This window comes from Macaca mulatta, chromosome X, assembly GCF_049350105.2.
Source record: "Macaca mulatta isolate MMU2019108-1 chromosome X, T2T-MMU8v2.0, whole genome shotgun sequence".
In the NCBI taxonomy this organism is placed as follows: domain Eukaryota; kingdom Metazoa; phylum Chordata; class Mammalia; order Primates; family Cercopithecidae; genus Macaca; species Macaca mulatta.
Window position 1 is genome coordinate 23,676,417 of NC_133426.1, and position 24,521 is coordinate 23,700,937.

Consider the following 24,521-nt stretch of genomic DNA (forward strand, 5'->3'; position numbering starts at 1 on the left):
AAAAAATTTAGCGGGGCATGGTGGCAGGTGCCCATAATCCCAGCTACTCAGAAGGCTGAGGCAGGAGAATCACTTGAACCTGGGAGATGGAGGTTGCAGTGAACCGAGATTGTGCCACTGCACTCCAGCCTGGGTGACAGTGCCAGACTCCATCTCAAAAAAAAAAAAAAAAAAAAAATTCGGACCCCTCCTGTGAAGGTCGTGGCAGTTTTCTAGGAGGGATATTGCTCTCCTTAGGTTGTATCCTGGTGCTGCTGGTTCTGCCTAATAACTGTGATGGGCACAAACCACACGAACAAATGTAGCTGGCTAACACGTATTGCAGAAGCAAAAGAAATCTATAGCAAAACTGCCTTGAAATTAAGACCTCAAGCTGCATACTTAATACTTCAAGATGTATCAATTATTTTTAAACCAGTTAAAGTAATAACCACTCTTTTTTTTCTTAATGGCTTTCAGCTCTTTATTTGCTTCTGAAATATGGGAATTTGCAGGCATACATTTCAACAGACATCTTTGTTATATTTTAGCTGGTATTACGCTTTGCATTACAGAACAGCCTCGTCTTTCACATTATAGGCACTGCAAATCTCAGTAATATGATTTCCAAGATACTAAATCATGCCCAAATAGTTAGACAGAAATCAATCACTCATTTATTTTTCACCTCTCCTCCATCCATTTCCTTTGTCTCATTTGAGCAGGAAATAAACAATTATTGAGCATGCCTTGTGTGTTAGGTACAGCCACAGAAATAGGAATATGGAGTAAGACATATCCTCACCCTGAAAGGGCTTCCATTCTGGTAGGAAGAACTCGATAGATGTAAAAAAATGGACAAACTTTTTTTTTTTTTTTTTTTTTTACACAGGGTCTTACACTGTCGCCTAGGCTAGAGTGCAGCGGCAGGATGCCTGCTCACTGCAACCTCCCCATCCCAGGTTCAAGCACTCTTCCTATCTCAGTCTCCCAAGTAGCTGAGACTACAGGAGTGCACCACCATGCCCAGCTAATGTTTGTATTTTTTTGTAGAGACAGGGTTTTGCCATGTTGCCCAGGCTGGTCTCAAATTTCTGGATTCAAACGATCCACCCACCTTGGCCTCCCAAAGTGCTGAGATTATAGGCATGAGCCACTGCACTTGGCCTGGGACGAATTAAAAAATAAAATAAGGGAGGCTGAGGCACAAGAATCGCTTGAACCCGGGAGGTGGGGATTGCAGTGAGCCAAGATACTGCCACTGCACTCCAGCCTGGGCGACAGAGCGAGACTCTGTCTCAAAAAAATAAATAAATAAAATAAAAGTGATAGGGGAGGGGCAGGCAGGGAAATGCTGGGTAGAGAAAGGCATGGTCCCTGGCTAGGGCTCCACCCCGGGCCTGTGCCCACAGACCTAGGTGAGGACAGGCATTTCTGTTTTTGTGCCCAAATGCTGCATTTCCCAAGACTACCCTGGCCCACCACACCCCCAATCTTGTGCCTATAAAAACCCCGAGACCCTAGCGCGCAGGCACACAAGTGGCTGGACGTCGAGAGGAACACACCGGCAGAAGAGCACACAAGCAGCTGGACGTCAAGAGAAGCAGAGGCGAGGAAGAACACACCAGCAGAAGAACACACTGACAGACGCCGGCAGGCCACCAACAGCAGAATGGCAGGACAACGCAGAGTTTGGCTGAGGGCGGTCGGAGGAGAGCCCGGCTGCTAAGCGGTCTGACTCCAGGGGAAAACCACCTTCCCACTCCATATCCCTTCTGGCTCTGTTTCCATCTGCTGAGAGCTACTCCCACCATTCAATAAAACCTTGCACTCATTCTCCAAGCCCACGTGTGATCCTATTTTTCTGGTATACTCAGGCAAGAACCCCAGGATACAGAAAGCCCTCTGTTCTTGCGATAAGGCAGAGGGTCTAATTGAGCTGATGAACACAAGCTGCCTACTGACAGCAAAACTAAAAGAGCACATGGTAACACATGCCCACTGGGGCTTCAGAAGCTGTAAACATCCACCCCTAGATGCTACCATGGGGTTGGAGCGCACACTCCCCAGAACCTGCCTGTCTGCCTGCTTCCTCTAGGGGTTTTCGGCAGTGGGGCACCTAAGAAGTGAGCCACACCCCCATCACATACCCTGTAAGAGGGACAAGGGAAATTTCCTCGTTTCAAAAGCATGAATTCTCCCTGCTCTTAGGCAGTTCTACAGAAAGACAAAACAAGCATAGGACATTACAGACAGAGGAATCAGCATGTGTGAAGCCATGAAGCTAGGAAACAGCATGGGAGAAACATAGGGAGTTGGAGTTTTGTGGGAGGGGACAGAGTGACAGAGACTCAGAGAAGCTGGTTGTAGCCAGATCACAATGCGACTCGTGTGGCTCACATGAAAGTCCTCGGTAATAAATACCAAAAGATCTCAAATAAGGATACAATATAGAATCGAGTTTGCCGTTTAGAAAGACACATTTCTCAGTGTGGTGGTTTAAGTCATTAAAGGGCCAGATGACCAGTTATGGTGCTGCTAAAACAATGCAGGAAAGAAATGAGGGCCCAAGGAAAGACTGCACAGGAGATGAGAAAGAGGGGAAAGTAGAATTGAGATAGTTTAATAGGCAGAATTAGCAGGACTTAGTGACCAAGGGGAAAGGAGGAGTGACAATGACCTTGGTTTCTTTTTCATTTTTCATTTATTTTTAAATTAATTTTTAAACTGACAAGAATTGTATATATTTATTGTGTACAACATGCTGTTTTGAAATATGTATACATTGTGGAATGGCTAAAATGAGCTAATTAACATATGCATTACCTCACAATTTTTGTGGAATCTAAAAATGTTGAACTAATGGAAGTAGACAGCACAGTGGTAGCTACCAGGGGCAGGGGCTGGGGGGAGTTGGGGAGATACGGGTCAAAAGTACAAAGTTTCAGTTAGACAGGACGAGTAGTTCAAGAGATCTGTTGTACAACGTGGTGACTACAGTTAATAACAACGTATTGTATTCTTGAAAATCAGGAAAAGAGTAGATTTTAAGTGACCTTGGAGTTTCTGATGAGTTTTTCTAGTTGGGTGGTGACACAGCATTCCTGAGAGAGGAAGTAGAAAAAGAGGGGCAAGTCTGAGGGAAAAATGATGAGTTGGTTTTGGACATGTTCCAGAGACAGAGAGACAGCTAGAGTCTAGTCATCTATCTATGTATCTTTTATTTTACTTGTAAAGCTAAAGTAGACAAACTTAGAAACTGTTGTATTTTGGAAATTAAGAAAAAGTTGACCTGAAATTTTAAGTCCATGAGAACATGTTTTTTGGGTCTGGACTTCCTCAGCACTTCAGGGGTGCATTTATTTCTCACAAAGCACAGTAAGGCTGGATGCGGTGGCTCACGCCTGTCATCCCAGCACTTTAGGAGGCCAAGGTGCGCGGATTACCTGAGGTCGGAGTTCGAGACCAGCCTGGCCAACATGATGAAACCCAGTCTCTACTAAAAATACAAAAATTAGCCAGGCATGGTGGCAGACGCCTATAATCCCAGCTACTCGGGAGGCTGAGGCAGGAGAATTGCTTGAAACTGGGAGGCGGGGGTTGCAGTGAGCTGAGATTGCGCCACTGCACTCCAGCATGGGCAAATATACACATATATATTATATATATTTCTCTCTCTATATATATATGTATATAACTATACATGTAACTATATATATATTACACTCTCTCTATATATTACTATATATATAGTACAGACAGGGTCTCATCATGTTACTCAAGCTGGTCTCGAACTCCTGAGCTCAAGCAATCCTCCCGCCTTGGCCTCCCAAAGTGCTGGGATTACAGGTGTGAGCCAACATGCTCAGCCTATCTTTGATTTTTAAATCTCAGCTCATTTACTTTAACATTTTATTGGATTCTTAATTATTAATTTCTACTTTACCTTTCCCTCTTATCTTACTTGTTTTTCTAGTTTTAATATTATTCTAGGCCTGCCTCCCTTTACTGCCTAAACTGTTTTCTTCTTCCTCTTCTCCTATTAGTTTTCCTCCCTAAGCCCACCCTGATACCCATCCCGCAGCAAGAATTGTGGCCACAAGGATGGTAGCACCAAAGAAAGCTGGCTCCTGCAGTGGCCTTCTCAGCTTCCAGCAGGCTCTCAACAGACAAGCAAACAAAACAAAGAAAAAGCAAACCTCACCCCAGGAGACCTGGGAGACCTACAAATGAACACTCCCCAGGGCCATAATTCCTAGGTTGCAGAGAACACATGATTTACTCGAGGATTTCTCAAACTCAGCACTACTGACATTTGGGCTGGGTCCTTCTTCGTTGTGGGGCTGTCCTGTGCACTGCAGGAAGTTTGGCAGCATCCCTAGTCTCTACCCACTAGATGCCAGTAGCACCTCCTCCCAGTCACAAGAGTCAAAAACATCTCCAGACACTGCCAAATGTCTCCTGGGGAGCAACTCTCCCACTGAGAACCTCTGATTTACTTGAGTAAGTATTACTTTCTGACATCTCTCACCATCCAGACTTGAAGAAAATCTGTATGTTTTAAAACCCATGGCTTCGGCCGGGCGCGGTGGCTCACACCTGTAATCCCAGCACTTTGGGAGGCCGAGGCAGGCGGATCACAAGGTCAGGAGATCGAGACCACGGTGAAACCCCGTCTCTACTAAAAATACAAAAAATTAGCCGGGCGCGGTTGTGGGCGCCTGTAGTCCCAGCTACTCGGGAGGCTGAGGCAGGAGAATGGCGTGAACCCGGGAGGCGGAGCTTGCAGTGAGCCGAGATCGCGCCACTGCACTCCAGCCTGGGCGACAGAGCAAGACTCCGTCTCAAAAAAAAAAAAAAAAAAAAAACCCATGGCTTCAAACATAGTGAAAGAAACCAGAACAATCACTACTAGGCAGGGGAGGTGGGAGTTGGAAGTGGACTTACTGAGAAGGGGCACAAGTGAACTTTCTGGGGTGAAATAATCTGTATCTTGATTGGGGTGTGGGTTATTCAAGGTGTATACATTTGTCAAAGCTCAAATTGTACAACTAAGATTGTACAACTTAAAAATCTATGTATTTCACTCTATGTAAATCAGACTTTTAAAAAAATCCATCAGCTCTAGCATACCTAATCCATGCCAAGCTCATTCCTAAGAAGGAGCCAGCCACACACCTGACCATGGTAAGGAACTGGTATAGATCTGTGTGATGGAAACCCATGGGAGGAGCCTTGGTAAAAGGTCCCCAGGCGGACAAGGTTGAAGGTGATGCACTCAACATCTTGGCTGATTCATCTTCCTTTCTGGCATCAAAGGGGGCTCCTCCTGGTGCGAGATGACCCCACCCTGCCTCAGCATGCTCACCACCTTTCCCTCTAACAGTAAAAAGGAAGCTGGCCAGACGATGTCATCACAAATGGCCATCTTCGACACTGTGTGCCTGCCAGGTGGTTATCATAATTTGTTAGGGCTCATATTGAGTATTCAGGCCAACCTATTCAAAATCAGGATTTAAGAAGGGAAAAGCTAAGATGCGTAGAGATCACCCCAGGACAGTGTAAGGGCACAAAGAGGAGATGAAGAACCTTCTTCAATATTTTGTCTCCCCAAGGAAGAACAATTCAGTTCTTTGAAGAAACATAATCAACTTTCAGGGTCTGGGACATAATAAAAAAAATCTCTAGCTTTATCAACTTTCCTCCTGTTCACACTCTGGATGGGTTGCTTTCTAAGACATGAACACAAAGGTATTCTTCTCTCCATGAGGAGTCCTGACCCATTATGGTATGATGGGACTGAATATACCTCCCAAGAAGTGAAATCTCCCCCAGACTTTTTCTTTTTCCCATTTTTTTTTTTTTTTTTTTGAGGCGGAGTCTCCCTCTGTTGCCAGGCTGGAGTGCAGTGGCATGATCTTGGCTCACTGCAACCTCCGCCTCCCGGGTTCAAGCCATTCTCCTGCCTCAGCCTCCCAAGTAGCTGGGACCACAGGCGTGCACCACCACACACGGCTAATCTTTGTATTTTTAGCAGAGACGGGGTTTCACCATGTTGGCCAGGATGGTCTCAATCTCTTGACCTCGTGATCCGTCTGCCTCGGCCTCCCAAAGTGCTGGGATTACAGGCGTGAGCCACCGTGCCCGGCCTCCCCCAGACTTTTTCTGATGCAGGGCTGGAATCTCTAAACTGCAAGTACCCATGCCCTGAGCACTCCCTGTCCCAAGTGACAGTCCTTGAGAAGCCTGTTGCCAGGTACACTCCCCGGTCAGGGCAGAAGACTTGGCTCAGAAAATGAGTACATATGCACCTGCCAAGAACTGATTAGATATGGTCTACTTTGCATTATATGAGTTAGGCTTGCTCAAAGTCAAGCAAGCTCTGTTAAGAGCTGAATCTCCAATTAGTGCTAAGTTATAGGCTAGATCAAAGGTGGCATTTCTTTAGATCCAGCCCCTCAGGAGTGTACCCTTCAGTTACTAAATGCCTTTCTTGGAATTCAGCTAGTTGGGAGTCTCAAAGTAAGGGCTCTAACGTGTTGGCTTCTCTGAGGTTTTGAAGCTGTAAGACCCATAGTTACAGAGAAAATGAAAATTTGGCTTAAAGGTAAACTGGTGGCCTTTAGCTCTGCAAACCTCAGAGGGAGTGTCATTGAGTTTTCTCAGTCTTGTGGCTAACTCTCCTTTCTTTCTGGTCTGATCCTACTCCCCAGCAAAGTATCACGGTACACTCTATCTTGGACCTTGGACTCTCTGCGTCTCAAAACTTTTGTTTCACACAGACCGCAAGGTGCTTGTCAATGGAAACAGAGCTACCAGGATTGGTGCTGGGTTAGATGAGGCGCTAACAAGAAATGTAAAGGGGTAGGCTGTCATTATCTTAAAGACATTTATTTGGTTCTTACTCTCTCTCCACTGAAGCTTGCCAAGGACTGATGTCGGCAAAACAAATCTGGTCAGGCAAGCGAGGTCATATGTAACAATTAGAAGAGGTCAACCAGGGTTTTATTTCTAAAACAAATATTTACTGCACACCCACAACATGTCAGGCATGGTGCTAAACAGATACAACATATAAGCAGACATGGTCCCTGCTCTTACAGAGCTTCCAGGAAGCTTACGAATGTAAACAGAGAGTCAGGCCACAATTTAAAAAATAAATTAACATTCAAAAAAAGATTCAGGGCCTAGCACGGTGGCTCACACCTGTAATCCCAGCACTTTGGGAGGCTGAGGCGGGTGGTTCACAAGGTCAGGAGTTCAAGACCAGCCTGGCCAACATAGTGAAACCCCATCTCTACTAAAAATACAAAAATTAGCTGGGCATGGTGGCATGTGCCTGTAGTCCTAGCTATTCGGGAGGCTGAGGCAAGAGAATCACTTGAACCCAGGAGGTGTAGGTTGCAGTGAGCCAAAATCACACTACTGCACTCCAGCTTGGGCAACAGAGTGAGACTTCATCTCAGGAAAGAAAAAAAAAAAAAAGATTCAGGCTTAAGATTGACTTTATTAGGAGGCTGAGGTGGGAGGATCACTTGAGGCCAGGAGTTTGAGACCAGCCTGGGCAACATAACAAGACTCCATCTCTACAAAAAAAAACAAAAAAAAAAATTAGCTGGGTGTGGTGGGGCATGCATATGGTCTCAGCTACTTGGGAGGCTGAGGTGGGAGCATTACTTGAGCCCAGGAGGAGGTCAAGGATGCAGTGAGCTATAATCGCATCACTGCATTCCAGCCTGAGTGACAGAGCAAGACTCTGCCTCAAAAAAAAAAAAAAAGAAAGAAAAAGATTGAGTTTATCAGTCAGCTCCCTCAGCTTTAAAGGTAGATTCTTAGACACAGATTACCAAGACATGAATCTGGTGAGGTTGTTAACAAACAAATCATAATGGGTACCTAGAAGGCTAAACTGTTTCTTGCTTTGCAAATAAAAGTACACTGCCCAGGATTCCATAGCTCTGGGATCACATTGTGATCTGTAAAAAAAAAAATATATAGGCTGGGTGTGGTGGCCTGTATTTTTCCAGTAAAACTGCCTTAAAGACAAATAAAAACCTTAAGCTAAATAAGACATCCTCAGAATTATTCAGACTCTCATGAATGGTGGGGCTCAAATCCCTAACAACTAGTTTTCTTTTTCAAGTCTATAGAGAATCTAGTGTATAGTCTCTCCCATTTAAAAAAAGGGTGACTCTTTTCTCCCACAATTACAGAACTATTATCTTATTAAACTTCCATTTATAATATATGCCAGCTTCATGATAGAAGGCCTTTGCAGGCCTGTGTACACAAGAGGTTTCAGAATTACCTGGGGATTTTTTTTTTCTTTGAGACAGAGTCTCACTCTCTCGCCCAGGCTGGAGTGCAGTGGCACGATCTCGGCTCACTGCAAGCTCCACCTCTTGGGTTCCTGCCATTCTCCTGCCTCAGCCTCCCCAGTAGCTGGGACTACAGGCGCCCGTCACCACGCCCGGCTAATGTTTTCTATTTTTAGTAGAGACCGGTTTTCACCGTGTTAGCCAGGATGGTTTTGATCTCCTGACCTCGTGATCCACCCACCTCGGCCTCCCAAAGTGCTGGGATTATAGGCGTGAGCCACCGCGCCCGGCCCACCTGGGGAGTTTTTTAAAAGCATAGACTCTAACACCTTCCCCCAGAGTGTCTGACTCAGCGAATCTAAGAGGAGCCCAAGAATCTATTCCCAAGATAAGCAAAGTTTTGAAAACCACTATTCCACAAACATATGCTTAAAGAACAGTTATTCAACTTAAGTTTGTGCAAGTACTCAAACATACTTTTAAAAACATTTGAAAGTATAAAATGAAAACTGTCCTAAACATAAAAAGAAACAGAGTGACTGGTCACCCACTAGAGAAATTATGACATTTATTTACATTCAAGAAAATCTCTCCCATCTAAACAAAACACAACAAATACCTTCCACCCCTAATTCCCTCTCTAAGTACTACCTTACCCTTCTACCAACCTCCATTGACAAATTATTTTAAAAGTAGACTATGGTTAGAAGGCAGAATAGTGGATACCCTTAGCAAGCCGGGGAGTGACTAGAAGGGCCATGAGAAGAGCTTCTAGAGTGCTAGTATGTTTAGTTTGTAAAAATTCACTTATGACCCGTTTACTTTCCTATATGTATGTTATACAAATGGTCTCCGACTTACAAATGGTTCAACCTTACGATGGTGCAGAAGCGATACGCATTCCGTAGAAATCGCACTTTGAGTACCCATGTAACCATTCTGCTTTTCACTTTCAGTACAGTATTCAATAATGTACATGAAACATTCAATAGTTTATTATAAAATAGGCTTTGTGTTAGATGGTTCTGCCCAACTGTGGGCTACTGGAAGTGTTCTGAGTACATTTAAGGGAGGGTAGGCTAAATTATGATGTTTGGTAGGTTAGGTGTGTTAAATGCATTTCTGACTTAATGATATTTTCAACTTATGATAGGTTTATCAGATGCAACCCCACCACAAGCTGAGGAGCATACACATTTAAGCACAAAGTCAAAAAGACAGACTCTGCTTTCTCAATTTTTATCTCCTCCTCCTTTTACTACTCAATACACCTAAAACCTTTCTTCCCAAGGCCACCAATGGCTTCCCAGTTGCTAAACCCCAATGGACATCTGGTATCCTGGTTGCACCCTGAAACTGGTGACTACTCTACATCTTCAAACCCTTTCTTCGGCTTACAGGATTCTACCCTACCCCTATTCTAGAAGCTTTCTAGGTACTCTCCTCCCCTTTTGGGCCTTCTCTTCCTCTGCATAGCTCTTCAAGGTTGATGAGTCATGGAGTAGTCTTTAACTCTCTCCTCTTCTCACTCCAGGGCAATTTCATTGAAATCTAATTCTTTTTTTTTTTTTTCTTTCAGACAGAGTCTCCGCTCTGTCACCCAGACGGGAGTCCAGTGGCACGATCTCGGCTCACTACAATCTCCACCTCCCGGGTTCAAGGTATCCTCATGCTTCAGCCTCCCAAGTAGCTGGGATTACAGGCACCCGCCACCACGCCCAGTTAATTTTTGTGTTTTTAGTAGAGACAGGGTTTCGCCATGTTGGCCAGGCTGGTCTCAGACTCCTGGACTCAAGTGATCCACTGTGCCTCGGCCTCCCAAAGTGCTGGGATTATAGGCATGAGCCACCGCGCCTGGCCAAAATCTAAGTCTTTAACTCCCACCCATATGCTACTGATGCTCATATCAGTATCCCTAGCCTGGGCCTCTCCCTAAGCCTCAGGCTTGTGTGTTTCTTGTGTTTCTAACTCCCTGATGGACATGTTACCAGGCTTTTCAACTGCTACTTCAAACAGACTATATCCAAAGGTGACCTTTTTTTTTTTTTTGAAGTGATGGAATATATTATTTCTTTTATATTTTCCATATATATAATTTAAACTCTCTCTATATAAGTATATACTTACACTACCTTACCCTTCTACCAAGTTTATATATGTATATAAACGATATGTCTATACATACTTATATATACATATATACTTAAAAATAGTTTAAATATATATATAGTTTAAGTATATATAATATAGTTAATGTATTTCTATATATAGTTTAAATTTATATATTTAAAATGTATGACATTATGTTTTCAACTATCTTTCTCCAAAACCTGTTTTCCTGAGATTGTCTACCTTATTTAATGATCCTACAAGACACACAAAGGACAACATAAAAGCAACTCTTCAATGATAAAGAATGAAAAAAAAAAAAAATTTTGTTGAGACAGAGTTTTGCTCTTTCGCCCAGGCTGGAGTGAAGTGGTGTGATCTCAGCTCACTGCAACCTCTGCCCCCCTGGGATTCAAGCAATTCTCCTGCCTCAGCCTCCCAAGTAGCTAGGATTACAGGTGGCCGCCTCCACACCAATTTTTTTTTTTTTTTTTTTTTGAGATGGAGTCTCGCACTGTCACCCAGCCAGGAGTGCAGTGGCATGATTTCCGCTCACTGCAACCTCCATCTCCCGGGTTCAAGCAATTCTCCTGCCTCAGCCTCCCAAGTAGCTGGCATTACAGGTGCCCGCCACCATGCCCGGCTAGTTTTTTTGTATTTTTAGTAGAGACAGGGTTTCACCATGTTGGCTAGGCTGGTGGTCTCAAACTCCTGACCTCAGGTGATATGCCTGCCTTGGTCTCCCAAAGTGCTGGGATTTGCCGAGGCGGGCGGATTACAAGGTCAGGAGATCAAGACCATCCTAACACGGTGAAACCCCGTCTCTACTAAAAATACAAAAAATTAGCAGGGCATGGTGGCAGGTGCCTGTAGTCCCAGCTACTCGGGAGGCTGAGGCAGGAGAATGGCGTGAACCTGGGAGGTGGAGCTTGCAGTGAGCTGAGATCATGCCACTGCACTCCAGCCTGGGTGACAGAGGGAGACTCCATCTCAAAATAAATAAATAAAAATAAATAAAAATCAGGAGAAATAAAATGAGTCCATAATTCTTGAAACGTCAAAAGAATATAGAATACTCTCCTCCATAAGGAGCATTCAGGACAGTACTTACATTTTATACAGCAATCTCTTATTTTATTTTTATATTTTTTATTTTTTGAGACAGAGTTTCACTCTTGCCACCCAGGCTGGAGTGCAGTGCCGCAATCTCAGCTCACTGCAACCTCCGCCTCCTGGGTTCAAGTGATTCTCCAGCCTCCTGAGTAGCAGGAATAATAGGTGCCCGCCACCACGCCCAGCTAATTTTTTTTTTGTATTTTCAGTAGAGACAGGGTTTCTCCATGTTGGCCAGCCTGGTCTCGAACTCCTGACCTCTGGTGATCTGCCCGCCTCAGCTTTCCAAAGTGCTAGGATTATAGGCATGAGCCACCAGGCTCGGCCAGCAATCCTTTCTAATCTGGAGGGTCACACACCAAACAGAACAGAGGCTTTCTCTGGGAAGGGGGCTGGCAGGAGGCGGACAATAGCAACCTGATCAACTGCACTATTTTGACTTTTTACAAGGAAAAGGTATTTCAGTATTACTTATAACATTTAAAAAAAAATAGACGTTTTCTTTTCAAAGCAGTTACCTTGATAAATCATATGTGGAGTCGGAATTTATTGCAACTATTTATATAAATTTCATAAGTGAAATTTATTTTTTAAAATTATTATTATTATTATTTTTTGAGACAGAGTCTCACCCTGTCACCCAGGCTGGAGTGCAGTGGTGTGATCTCGTCTCACTGCCACCTCCGCCTCCCGGGTTTAAGTGATTCTCCTACCTCAGCCTCCCAAGTAGCTGGGATGACAGGCACACGTCACCATGCCTGGCTAATTTTTGAATTTTTAGTAGAGATGGGGTTTTGCCATGTTGGTCAGGCTGGTCTTGAACTCCTGACCTCAGGTGATTCACCCACCTTGGCTTCCCAAAGTGCTGGGATTACAGACATGAGCCACCACACTCAACCAAAATTTACTTTTAATATGTAATCATATGGCTTCCATTTCTAAATGCCTTCAGATCACATTTTAAGCCTAAAAGACAATCAGTCTCAGCCAGGCGCAGTGGCTCACACCTGTAATCCCAGCACTTTGGGAAGCCAAGGTGGGTAGATCACCTGAGATCAGGAGTTTGAGAGTAGCCGGGCTAACATGGTGAAACCCCGTTTCTACTCAAAATAGAAAAAATTAGCCAGGCATGGTGGCGTGTGCCTGTAATCCCAGCTACTCAGGAAGCTGAGGCAGGAGAATTGCTTGAACCCTGGAGGCGGAGGTTGCAGTGAGCCGAGATCACGCCACTGCACTCCAGCTTGGGCAACAAGAGTGAAACTCCATCTTAAAAAAAAAAAAGTAAAGAAAACCACTCTCAATTTTATTTTATTTTATTTTATTTATTTATTTTTTTTGTCGCTGGGGCTGGAGTACAGTGGCCGGATCTCAGCTCACTGCAAGCTCCGCCTCCCGGGTTTACGCCATTCTCCTGCCTCAGCCTCCCAAGTAGCTGGGACTACAGGCACCCGTCACCTTGCCTGGCTAGTTTTTTGTATTTTTTTAGTAGAGACGGGGTTTCACCGTGTTAGCCAGGATGGTCTCGATCTCCTGACCTCGTGATCCGCCCGTCTCGGCCTCCCAAAGTGCTGGGATTACAGGCTTGAGCCACCGCGCCCGGCCAACCACTCTCAATTTTAAATAAGACTGGTAAAGAATAGAAAATGGGCCGGATGCAGTGGCTCAGGCCTGTAATCCCAGCACTTTGGGAGGCCAACGCAGCCAGATCACCTGAGGTCAGGAGTTTGAGACAAGCCTGGCCAACATAGTGAAACCCTGTCTCTACTAAAAATACAAAAATTAGCCGGGCATGGTGGTGGGCTCCTGTAGCCCCAGCTACTCAGGAGGCTGAGGCAGGAGAATCGCTTGAACCCAGGAGGCAAAAGGCTGCAGTGAGCCGAGATCGTGTCACTGCATTCCTGCCTGGGCAACGAAGTGAGACTCTGCCTCAAAAAAAAAAAAAAAAAAGAATCACTATCTCCACACACACACACAAAGATTAGAAAATGGCATCTGTACACGTATGTTTATTGCAGCACTATTTACAATAGCAAAAACTTGGAAGCAACCCAAATGCCTATCAATGATAGACTGGATAAAGAAAATGTGGCACATATACACCATGGAATACTATGCAGCCATAAAAGAGAGTGAGTTCTTTGCAGGGACATGGATGATCCTGGAAGCCATCATTCTCAGCAAACTGACACAGGAACAGAAAACCAAACACCACATGTTCTCACTCATAAGTGGGAGTTGAACAGTGATAATACATGGAAGGGAACATCACACACCGAGGCCTATCAGGGGGTGGAGGGCAAGAGGAGGGAGACCATTGGGACAATTACCTAATGCATGCAGGGCTTAAAACCTAGATGACAGGTTGATAGGTGCAGCAAACCAACATGGCACATGTATACCTATGTAACAAACCTGCACATTCTGCACATGTATCCCAGGACTTAAAGTAAAATAGAAAAAAAAAATTACAGTATTAGTCATCATTAAAACAATCTCTACTTGAATCTTTTCTACATCTCCCAATTAAACATAGTGTCCAACATAAGCTTTTCTTTCTGTAGTGGTGGTGGTAAAGAATCAAGCTTTATGTAAACTTGATCAATAATAAGATTATCTCATTCTACAAAAAAAAAAAAAAAAAAAGAAAAAAAAATGGCATTTGTTTTAAAAAAAAAAAAAGGGGGGGGGGAAGGGGACTTGTAGTATTATTCCACTGAGTTTTTTGAAAATGTCATACCAAGGGTATATTTGAATATGTCCAGAATGGAGTATAAAAAGATGTTAGGGTCGGGTGCGGTGGCTCACGCCTGTAATCCCAGCACTTTGGGAGGCTGAGGTGGGCAGACCACGAGGTCAGGAGTTCGAGACCAGCATGACCAACACGGTGAAACCCTGTCTCTACTAAAAACACAAAAATTAGCTGGACATGGTGGCACGCGCCTGTAATCCCAGCTACTCAGGAGGCTGAGGCAAAAGAATCACTTGAACCCGGGAGGCAAAGGTTGCAGTGAGCCAAGATCATGCCACTGCACTCCAGCCTGGGCAACAGAGTGAGACTCCGTCTCAACAACAACAAAAAAAAGATGTTAACAGTGGCTGTCTATAGGTGGTGATATTAAAGGTAATTCTTAATATTATCTGTATTTCCTAAAGTTTTTACAAAAAAACATTGATTTGTTTTGTAACATGCAAAGAACAAAAATGGCTTGCTCCTGAGAATATTCTAAAGAGCTTGCCACAAAGTTTGAAGATAATTCCAAACGAGGAAGAGCAAAAATGCTTTGATCAGTAATAGAATTTTTGGAATAAATATATTGACAGTATAATTAAATCTATCCTCTCAAAACAACTGTTTTGATGCATTCATTTGAATGTAAAATTTGAGAGCACTCATACTTAACAATAACAATAAAAGCCATAATCATTTTGATCTGTTTCACAGCAAAGGAGGTTATAAAGCCAATAATTTATCCCCCTTTGTCACTCAGGCTGGAGTGCAGTGGTATAATCACAGCTCACCGTGGCCTTGAACTCCTGGGCTCACCTGATCCTTCTGCTTCAACCTCTCAAATACCTAGGACCATGGGTGCAATGGAGCACACTCGGCTATTTTTTTCTTTTCTTTTTTTTTGGTAGAGATGGGGGTCTCACTACATTTCCCAGGCTGGTCTCGAACTCCTGGCCTCAAGCAATCCTCCTGCCTTGGCCTCCCAAAGCGCTGGGATTACAGGTGTGAACCACCATGCCCAGTAAAGTTCAGACTTTAAACAATATAAAAAAACTCTTCCTGCTGGGGCAAATGTAGAACTATTTTATGAGAAATTTTTAATTCTTTAGTTCTGTACTACAGTAATTGGTATTTCCTAGTTCTTTCTCACCCACTATAAACAGACTACAATCTAAAGAGATAAGCAAAGAAAAAAATGAGACTGTTTTCGAGACTAATATTATCTTTTTCTCACAGAAAACCGAGTTTTATCTTATCTTTGGAGGGTAGAATTCACCACAAAATTAGGTCAGCAAAGCAAACAAAATGTCTCATCTGCAATTGTTTCATTTTCTAGTCTTTAAAAATAGCGATTAGATTTTATAAAATTCATGTAGAAAAATAATAAACTTGTGTGATAAACGGGAAGAAAACCTCAGGGCCAAAGAGTGAGATAATTGTTCATTTAGGCAGGTTTTGAGTCATCCAGTTGGGCTATACTGGTTTCAAAGACTTGGAACACAGATAATATGTAATTTATCAGGTTCAGAATTTATTTTGAACTTCCTCATCCAGACAGAAATTTACTGCTACCTAAGACTCCTACATATATATGCTTTTTTCTCTATTAGAATGGCATCCTGGGATCCACTCAATCTTTTCTGAATTAAGGGAACATAGGGAGGAAAAAATCATAAGGGAACATTTACTTCAAGTTTAGCTTTTCTAATGCATCTATGTTTTCAAGCAACTAATAAAATGTACATCATTTAATAGGAGAGCTATTCTGTCAAAGTAAAATCTATCTGGGCTGGGTATGCTGGCTCACACCTGTAATCCCAGCACTTTGGGAGGCCGAGGCAGGCAGATCCTTTGAGCCCAGGAGTTCAAGACTAGCCTGGGCAACAGGCTGAAGGTGAAACCCCTTCTCTACAAAAAATACAAAAAATTATCTGGGCATGGTGGCACGTGCCTATAGTCCCAGCTACCCAGGAGGTTGAGGTAGGATTGCTTGAGCCTGGGAGGTGGACGTTGCAGTGAGCTAAGATTGCACCACTGCACTCCAGCCTGGGCGACAGAGCATGACTCTGTCTCAAAAAAAAAAAAAAAATCTATCTAGACACATGGCTCTGTCTCAAAAAACAAAAAATATCTATCTAGACACAGGTTTCTATCTAGACATACGACTCTCAAAACAAAACTCTATCTAGACACAGGTTTCATATCTCTTTTTTTTGCTGGGGGGGATAGGGTCTCGTTCTGTCACTCAGGCTGGAATGCAGTGGCACGATCACAGCTCACTGCAGCCTCAACCTCCTGGGCTCAAGTGATCCTCCCATCTCAGCCTCTTGAGTAGCTGGGACTACAGGCAGGCGCCACCACACCCGGCTAATTTTTGCATTGTTTGTAGAGACGGGGTTTAACCAAGTTGCCCAGGCTGGCCTCGAACTCCTGGGCTCAAGGAATTCTCCTGCCTCAGCCTCCCAAAGTGCTGGGATTACAGGTGTGAGCCACCACGTCGGGCCTTGACCCAGGTTTCATATCTTAACAGCCCACCATGTGCACAGAGAACTCTGAACTCACTAATAAAAACTGCCTTCAACTTCATCTCAGTTACTCATGTGCATGCTTCTTCTTTAAGGAAAACTGTAAGCCTTTTTTGAAAAAAAAAAAAAAAAAATCACATACAAGACTCAATTTGGCTGATGACCATCTGACCTCATAATGAAAATCTGCAAAAATAAGGAACAAAAACAAGGAAAGTAAATGTTTGGACTATACCCAGCAACTTCAACAGGACTCCCAGATGGTGTGACTCCACAAACAGGCTCAGTTCTATCTGCCAAGTGAGGTAAACCATTAACAGACAATTTAGGAAACTTCTTGGAGCCCTCATAATCACTTTTTGCTTACTTACTCACTCACCAGTCTAACCCATGTCACATGAATCAGCACCTCTAATAGGAGAGGAGACTCATTTCAGCAAGCACAAAGAAAAACAGGCTAGTCACAAGGACTGAAGTTTGTGGAATGGGGGAAGAGAAAAAAGAACCTTTATTAGTTAGTTTCATATATCCTATTTTAAAAGACTGTTCAGAAGAAGGAATAGACATATCTGAAAAAAAAACTACTGGGAATTCCTCCACACTAAGGCAATGAACATGCACTTGTGGATCTATCTCTAGCTACCACAGAGGGGGCTCCTCATCCTCATGGAACCAAACAAAGAAGTCCTTAAGCGGGAGCCAGTGTGGGCTTTGAATAAAACACTCTGCATTGCTTCAAACAGCCAGAAATAGGAAGACAAAGGGTAACTGTACTTAAAGTGCCTTTAAAACAATATTCACTCAAAATTCAACTATACTATCCATAATGCATAAAGCTGTATCAGGAAAATATAGCTCAACAATCAAAGTTATAGGCTTTCAGCATACTGAAAACTCTACGACCCTTGCCCTACATTCCTGCTTCTCCAAGTTTTAGTGAACACCGAAAATAAGTTTAAAAACCTACCACATTAAGAAATTGGCACTGATTAAATTTTCTAACAAAACTGGCACGAGGCCATACAAAAATTAGGAAAAACTCAGCAAAAGTGAAAAATAAATAACTTCCAAATTCTAAAATATATCTTCAGACTAGGATTTTTTTGCCCCTGAAAATATATAAAGTTTCACGCTATATGAACTAACTGTAAAATTCCACTTAAGCATTAGTGGGGAAAATCAACTGATACACTCTAAAAATTCCTTTATTTTAAAGATCTTTTAGTACTTTCTTGTCGTATTAAAAATAAGTCTAAACTTTTTGAAACAGATATCTTTGCTATTGAGATTTATTATATACCTAATAACTTGCATTTATATATCTAATTTTAAATGTACAATACAAACAAACATGAAAGTTCATTTCCTAGCCTCTAAGAAGTCCCAGTCTAGCCTAGAAAGGACATGGGTGTAGAACACATATACATGTAGATTATAAATTAAACCTTTATGTCATAAAAGTCTATAAACATCAACACGCCTCATGGGGTAATCAATTCATTTATCATAAATGTCTGGTACATTATCTACTTTTTTCCTCCACTGTGTCTCTAATCTCCCCATTCTTTTTTTTTTTTTTGAGACGGAGTCTCGCTCTGTCCCGGGGCTGGAGCGCAGTGGCCGGATCTCAGCTCACTGCAAGCTCCGCCTTCCGGGTTTACGCCATTCTCCTGCCTCAGCCTCCTGTGTAGCTGGGACTACAGGCGCCCGCCACCTCGCCCGGCTAGTTTTTTGTATTTTTTTAGTAGAGACGGGGTTTCACCGTGTTCGCCAGGATGGTCTCGATCTCCTGACCTCGTGATCCGCCCATCTCGGCCTCCCAAAGTGCTGGGATTACAGGCTTGAGCCACCGCACTCGGCCTAATCTCCCCATTCTTTTAATGTATCGTTTTACCTCTTCTTTCTCCTCTTCCACTGTTAGTTACAACTGTGAGGCTATCTGCATTTTAGAAGTAGATAGAAGAATGCTACAGTGTCCTGAGCAGAATTCATTTCCAAATGATAAGTGAAATAACCCAAGTTAATTCACTTTTTAGAGTTGTTAAGTCCAGAGTGCTAACCTGCAAGCATAGATCACTTCAGTGGACAAATGTGATACAAGAGGAACAGAAAACACCTTACACTGATATAGTACTTTGTAGTTCACAGTTCTTTTCACGTATCACCTCATTTGAATCTCCCAACAACCCTGTGAGATACGGAGGGACATATCACTATCCCCACAGGATCATGATCAGAGGACGCTGAGAGATTAAGAAATCTCAACGGGCCGGGCGTGGTGGCTCATGCCTGTAATCCCAGCACTCTGGGAGGCCAAGGAGGGCAGATCACTTAAGGTCAGGAGTTCGAGACCAGTCTGGCCAACATGGTGAAACCCCATCTCTAATAAAAATACAAAAACTAGCCAGGCGTGGTGGTGCATGCCTGTAGTCCCAGCTACCTGGGAGGCTAAGGCAGGAGAACGGCTTGAACCCAGGAGTCGGAGGGTGCGGTGAGCCAAGACTGCGCCACTGCACTCCAGCCTGGGTGACAGGGCAAGACTCTGGTGCAAAAAAAAAAAAAGAAATCTCAACAAGGGCGCTCAGCCAGAAACACAACTAGAACCTGAGGCTGAAAAGATCGCATCCAGAGCTACAGAGCAGTTTTTTCTTTGTCTCTGTGATCTACTGTCTAACTTCTTTGAAAGGTAAGAAAAGAAAAAGAAACAACCAATTAATTCTGTATATAAAAAATGTATTTGTGTGAGGCCGGGCGCGGTGGCTCAAGCCTGTAATCCCAGCACTTTGGGAGGCCGAGACGGGCGGATCACGAGGTCAGGAGATCGAGACCATCCTGGCTAACACGGTGAAACCCCGTCTCTACTAAAAAGTACAAAAAACTAGCCGGGCGAGGTGGCGGGCGCCTGTAGTCCCAGCTACTCAGGAGGCTGAGGCAGGAGAATGGCGGGAACCCGGGAGGCGGAGCTTGCAGTGAGCTGAGATCTGGCCACTGCACCCCAGCCTGGGCGACAGAGCGAGACTCCGTCTCAAAAAAAAAAAAAAAAAAAAAAAAATGTATTTGTGTGAGTAAAAATGTAGTTACTATAATTCCTCAAGAATTCCCTTGAAGATGCTTAAACTGTTAGGGAAAAAAACCTTTATTATCTTTCCAAATATGTGGCTTTTAAAATAATGTTCAAGTATAAAAGTTACATTACTCTTCCAATTTACAGATGATTTTCCTTTTCCATTTAGCATTGTAATTCTCCCTCAGTTTGTACTAGTAACATACTAGTAACATGGTAAGAAAATTAATTTCAGGAAGACAGGCAATGTAAGTATTACACTAAGCCACAAAGAATGTGTGAGGTAATAACGCCTTATAGCCATGGACATGTTCACTCAGGCTCCTCAGTGTGGTGAGCTCTGAGTACAGGTCACATTACTTGTCCTTGAGGAAGGAAGTGACACAGACCAGTTTTCACTAGGCCACCTTCTTGCCCTGGAGGCTTCAGTTAGCAGCTGACGATTTCCCAATTTCCAGTCCACGTCTGAGGCAGGAAAAGTCCATACCCTTGGGTTCTACATCAACTGATTTCCCCCTCCCAATGCCCAGATATTTCAACAAGCCCAACCCGCTCAAAACCAAACCGTCACCTCCCTTTCAAACCAAACTCAACCTTCTTCCACTTTCCCACCTCAATGAATAGTTCCCACAGTCAAAAGTCAAAAGCCTGGGCAGAATCCTCAATTTATCCTTCTCCCTCATCTGCCACATCCAACTGACTACCAGTTTTGAAATAAAAAATACTTTTGGAGAGCCCCAAGACTGTGCACTACCGTAACACTATGTTAGCAGCCTCTTACAAGATGCCAACTAAAAGTAACAGCTCACATTTCCTGAGCCCTTACTTTTAGTCAAGCATTGTTCTAAGCTTTGGGTAGGAATGAATTTAATCCACGCAATAATTTGAGGTTGGTAAGCATCTCATCCTTGTTTTACAAATGAGGAAGCAGCTACAGAAAACTTTAGTATCTCTCACAAGGAACACAATGAAGCCCAAGGTCTTAACATTGTTCTGAACTCTCTCACACTTCTGTGTCCTTGCATGCGCTTTTCTTCTCTGTTTGGAAGGCCCTTTCAACCTTGTCTGCCTAGCTCCAAAGGCCAGCATAGGCATGTTCTCTATAAAGCCTTCTGATGCCCCCTGCTGTTGCTCTTCCCTTTCTCTAAGCCAGTAGTTCTCAAGGCTGGCTGCTTGCTCCAAAAACTAGATGCCTAATCCTACCCCTAGAGATTTCTGATGTCATTGGTATAGGTTCTAGACTGGGCATTGGGACTTTTAAAAGCTCCCCAGGTGGCTCTAACATGCCAAGGTCAAGGTTGAAACCCACTGCATCGTAATGGACCTTTAATGTCTGTGCTGGTAACTGCATTGTAAGCTTCTGAAATGAAAGTTTCATAATCACCTTGGGGGGCTTTTTCAAAACTAGTGGTTCCTGGACTCCACCTAAAAAGTCTGTCAGAACCATGGGCAGGGGCTTCGAAACTGTCTCCTTGAATAATTCTGATGTGTGGCCAGATTTGGGACCTCTCTCCTAGATAAGAACTGGGTCTTTTCACTTGTACCCACCAGAGTCCAGCATGATGCCCAGCCCATAGTTGGACTAGGATAAAATCTGTATAATGAAGGAAATCTAGTAACGTGAATCTGGGTATATGTATCCAATATTCAAACTCCTGCAGCAGCACAAGGATAAGCTGCTTCCTACAATGGAATGCGAATACTGGGCAGCTTTTCAAATGTGTTTTTTAATCCACCAATGCCCCCTAGTGACCTGAAGATGAATAACTATATCAAAACATTACAGTATATATTTTAAGTACAGTGTGTACTTAATATGCACATAACTAGTCAGACACATTGTACTTGTACCACCATTGTACTTTTACTACCAACACCTATACTATTAACTCCTTTGCCCTCCAGTTATAGTTGACCCAAGCTGTTAACTCCCAAATCCCGATCGATCCTACCGTTCACTCCACCCCCAGTCTGCACAAACATGCAGGAGGAGCGCTCTCAGTAGAGCCCTCAAAGGGTCTGGCCTATCTTTTTGTTCCTTGGTCAGTGCCAGTCCCAAATCCCACCACGTTCATAAAACCATCCATCTTGAAAACACAAGAACCATTCATCTACTGATTTGCCTCCATTCTTGCTATTCAAAGGGGACCAACGAAAACTACAGAACCCGGAGCTAGTCAAAAAATGGAGAATCTGGCCTGGTGCGGTGGCTCACGTCTGTAATCCCAGCATGGTGGGAGGCCGAGGCAGGCAGATCACAAGGTCAGGAGTTTGAGACCAGCCTGGCCAGCCTGGTGAAACCTCGTCTCTACTAAAAATACAAAAAATTAGCCAGACATGATGGCGTGTGCCTGTCAATCCCAGCTACTCAGGAGGTTGAGGCAGGAGAATTGCTTGAACCGGGAGGCAGAGGTTGCAGTGAGCAGAAACTGCACCACTGCACTCCCGCCTGGGTGATAGAGCGAGATTCCATCTCGGAAAAAAAAAAAAATGGAGAATCTGAGGCCACATACCAGACCTACTGAATTGGAATCCATTTTAACAAGAGTCACATGCCCGTTAAAGTTTGACAAGCACTGGTTCTCAACTACTAGACCTAACATCACCATTTTATGACAAATATTTTGTGACACTCTTTTGGTATCCTGAAATAAAATTCATCACTAAGTTACATGCATAAGTCCAAAATGTAAATCAGTATAGTATGATGGTAGCATAAAGGTGAATAAAAAGGAAAGATTTATGTGAATTATATTTCAGTATGTAAATGTTCAACACAACTAAAGACATAAAGAACAACCCCATTTTCAGCTATAATTTTTGTAACGTTTAAAAAAAAAAAAAAGAGGGCTGGGCACAGTGGCTCACGCCTGTAATCCCAGCACTTTGGGAGGCTGAGGCGGGCGGATCATGAGGTCAGGAGATCGAGACTATCCTGGCTAACACAGTGAAACCCCATCTCTACTAAAAATACAAAAAATTAGCCGGGCGTGGTGGCGGACGCCTATAGTCCCAGCTACTCGGGAAGCTGAGGCAGGAGAATGGCGTGAACCCGGGATGTGGAGGTTGCAGTGAGCCAAGATCGCACCACTGCACTCCAGCCTAGGCAACAGAGTGAGACTCCGTCTCAAAAAGAAAAAAAAAGAACAATCCCACAAGTTTCCAAAATGTACCATTCTGTATAGTCGTACCATTCTATAGAGAACCACTGGTCTACAATCCCTCGCACCTTTCTTTTCCTTCCATCTGTCGGGTGGGAATCTCTCTTCCTTGCAAAGCTGAGGTATTCTCTCTAGAATCTTGACTGAACATATCCTTCTAGTTACCAAATTCTCTCTCCTTTCCTTGACAGTCAAGCTTATCAACCACCATAGTGTCCATTTACTCAGCCCTCAGTCACCAACCCAGGTTAATCTACCCTTCACTTCAATCAATAAACCTAAAGTTTAAGGATCATGAAAGCTTTCCAAAGTGCCCAAACGAACACACCTCATGATATCTAACTAACTCATATCTCATCTAGCTTATATCTCCGTCATGGACATTGTTGGTTGCATATCCAATCTCTATTCTCCCTCTTCCTTCCTAAAAGAACTCCATTGTGTTCATGAATGCATTCCTCTCCCCTGTGATTAAGTGATACCACCCTGGGTTGATCCTGTTTAGTCTAAGCCAATAAGATCATGTCATTCCTCTGACAACTGTTATAGGGTCAGACAACTGACCTAAGTTGGTCCAATCAGACTGAAGGACCAATTGTGGGAGTTTTTTCTCTCTCCTCCTCTTGCTCTAGAGAATGAGAAAGTGTGTATGCTACTGATAGTCATTTTGCAACCCTAAAGGAAACCAACCTGACTGTGGAAAGCCAAGAAGAGATGGGTCCTTGATGACACTGTTGACCAACCGAATCAGAACCTGGAATCCATTCTTCCTCTGGACTTTGTGAGAGAATTTTCCTTACTATTTAAGCAATTGGGTTTTCCCAGCTGAAAGTATCCTAATATAGCCATTTTTCCTTGAAACTTTTCTCTCTCGATTTTCTAAACATCACTCTTTTCTGCTCCTACTGCTACTTCTCAAGTCTGGCCTCCCCCTTTCCTCTGCCTACTCCTTATATTTTGGTGTCCTCCAAGGTTTGTTGTGATCTTTCTACTTTTCTACCCAAAGTGCATGTTCACCTGAAATAATCTCAGTTCAGTCAGGCGCGGTGGGTCACACCTGTAATCCCAACACTTTGGGAGGCTGAGGCGGGCGAATCACGAGATCAGGAGTTTGGAGATCGAGACCAGCCTGGCCAACATGGTGAAACCCCATCTTTACTAAAAATGCAAAAAAATTAGCTGGGTGTGGTGGCAGGCGCCTGTAATCCTAGCTACTGGGGAGGCTGAGACAGGAGAATCACTTGAACCCGGGAGGCGGAGGTTGCAGTGAGCCGAGATCGCACCACTGCACTCCAGCCCGGGCAACAGGGCCAGACTCTGTCTGAAAAAAATAATGATAACAATAATAATCATCTCAGCTCACTGTATCTTTCCCTTGACACATCAAAACTGAGTTTCCAGCACTTCCCCCAATGGAATACCACTGATGTTCCCCCGCTCATTTACCTGAAGAACTCCTACCTGTCTCAAAACTAAATTTAAGTGTCCCGTCTGTGAAGCCTTCTCTGAAGTCCCCAGGGGTTC

The 24,521-nt window shown here is 43.6% G+C and overlaps 1 protein-coding gene across 6 annotated transcripts in view; it reads right to left on the reverse strand.

Moving 5' to 3' along the window:
• Positions 1 to 24,521, reverse strand: part of APOO (apolipoprotein O) — a 76,011-nt gene that overhangs the window by 49,148 nt on the left and 2,342 nt on the right. The gene's annotated exons all lie outside the window — the stretch shown is intronic.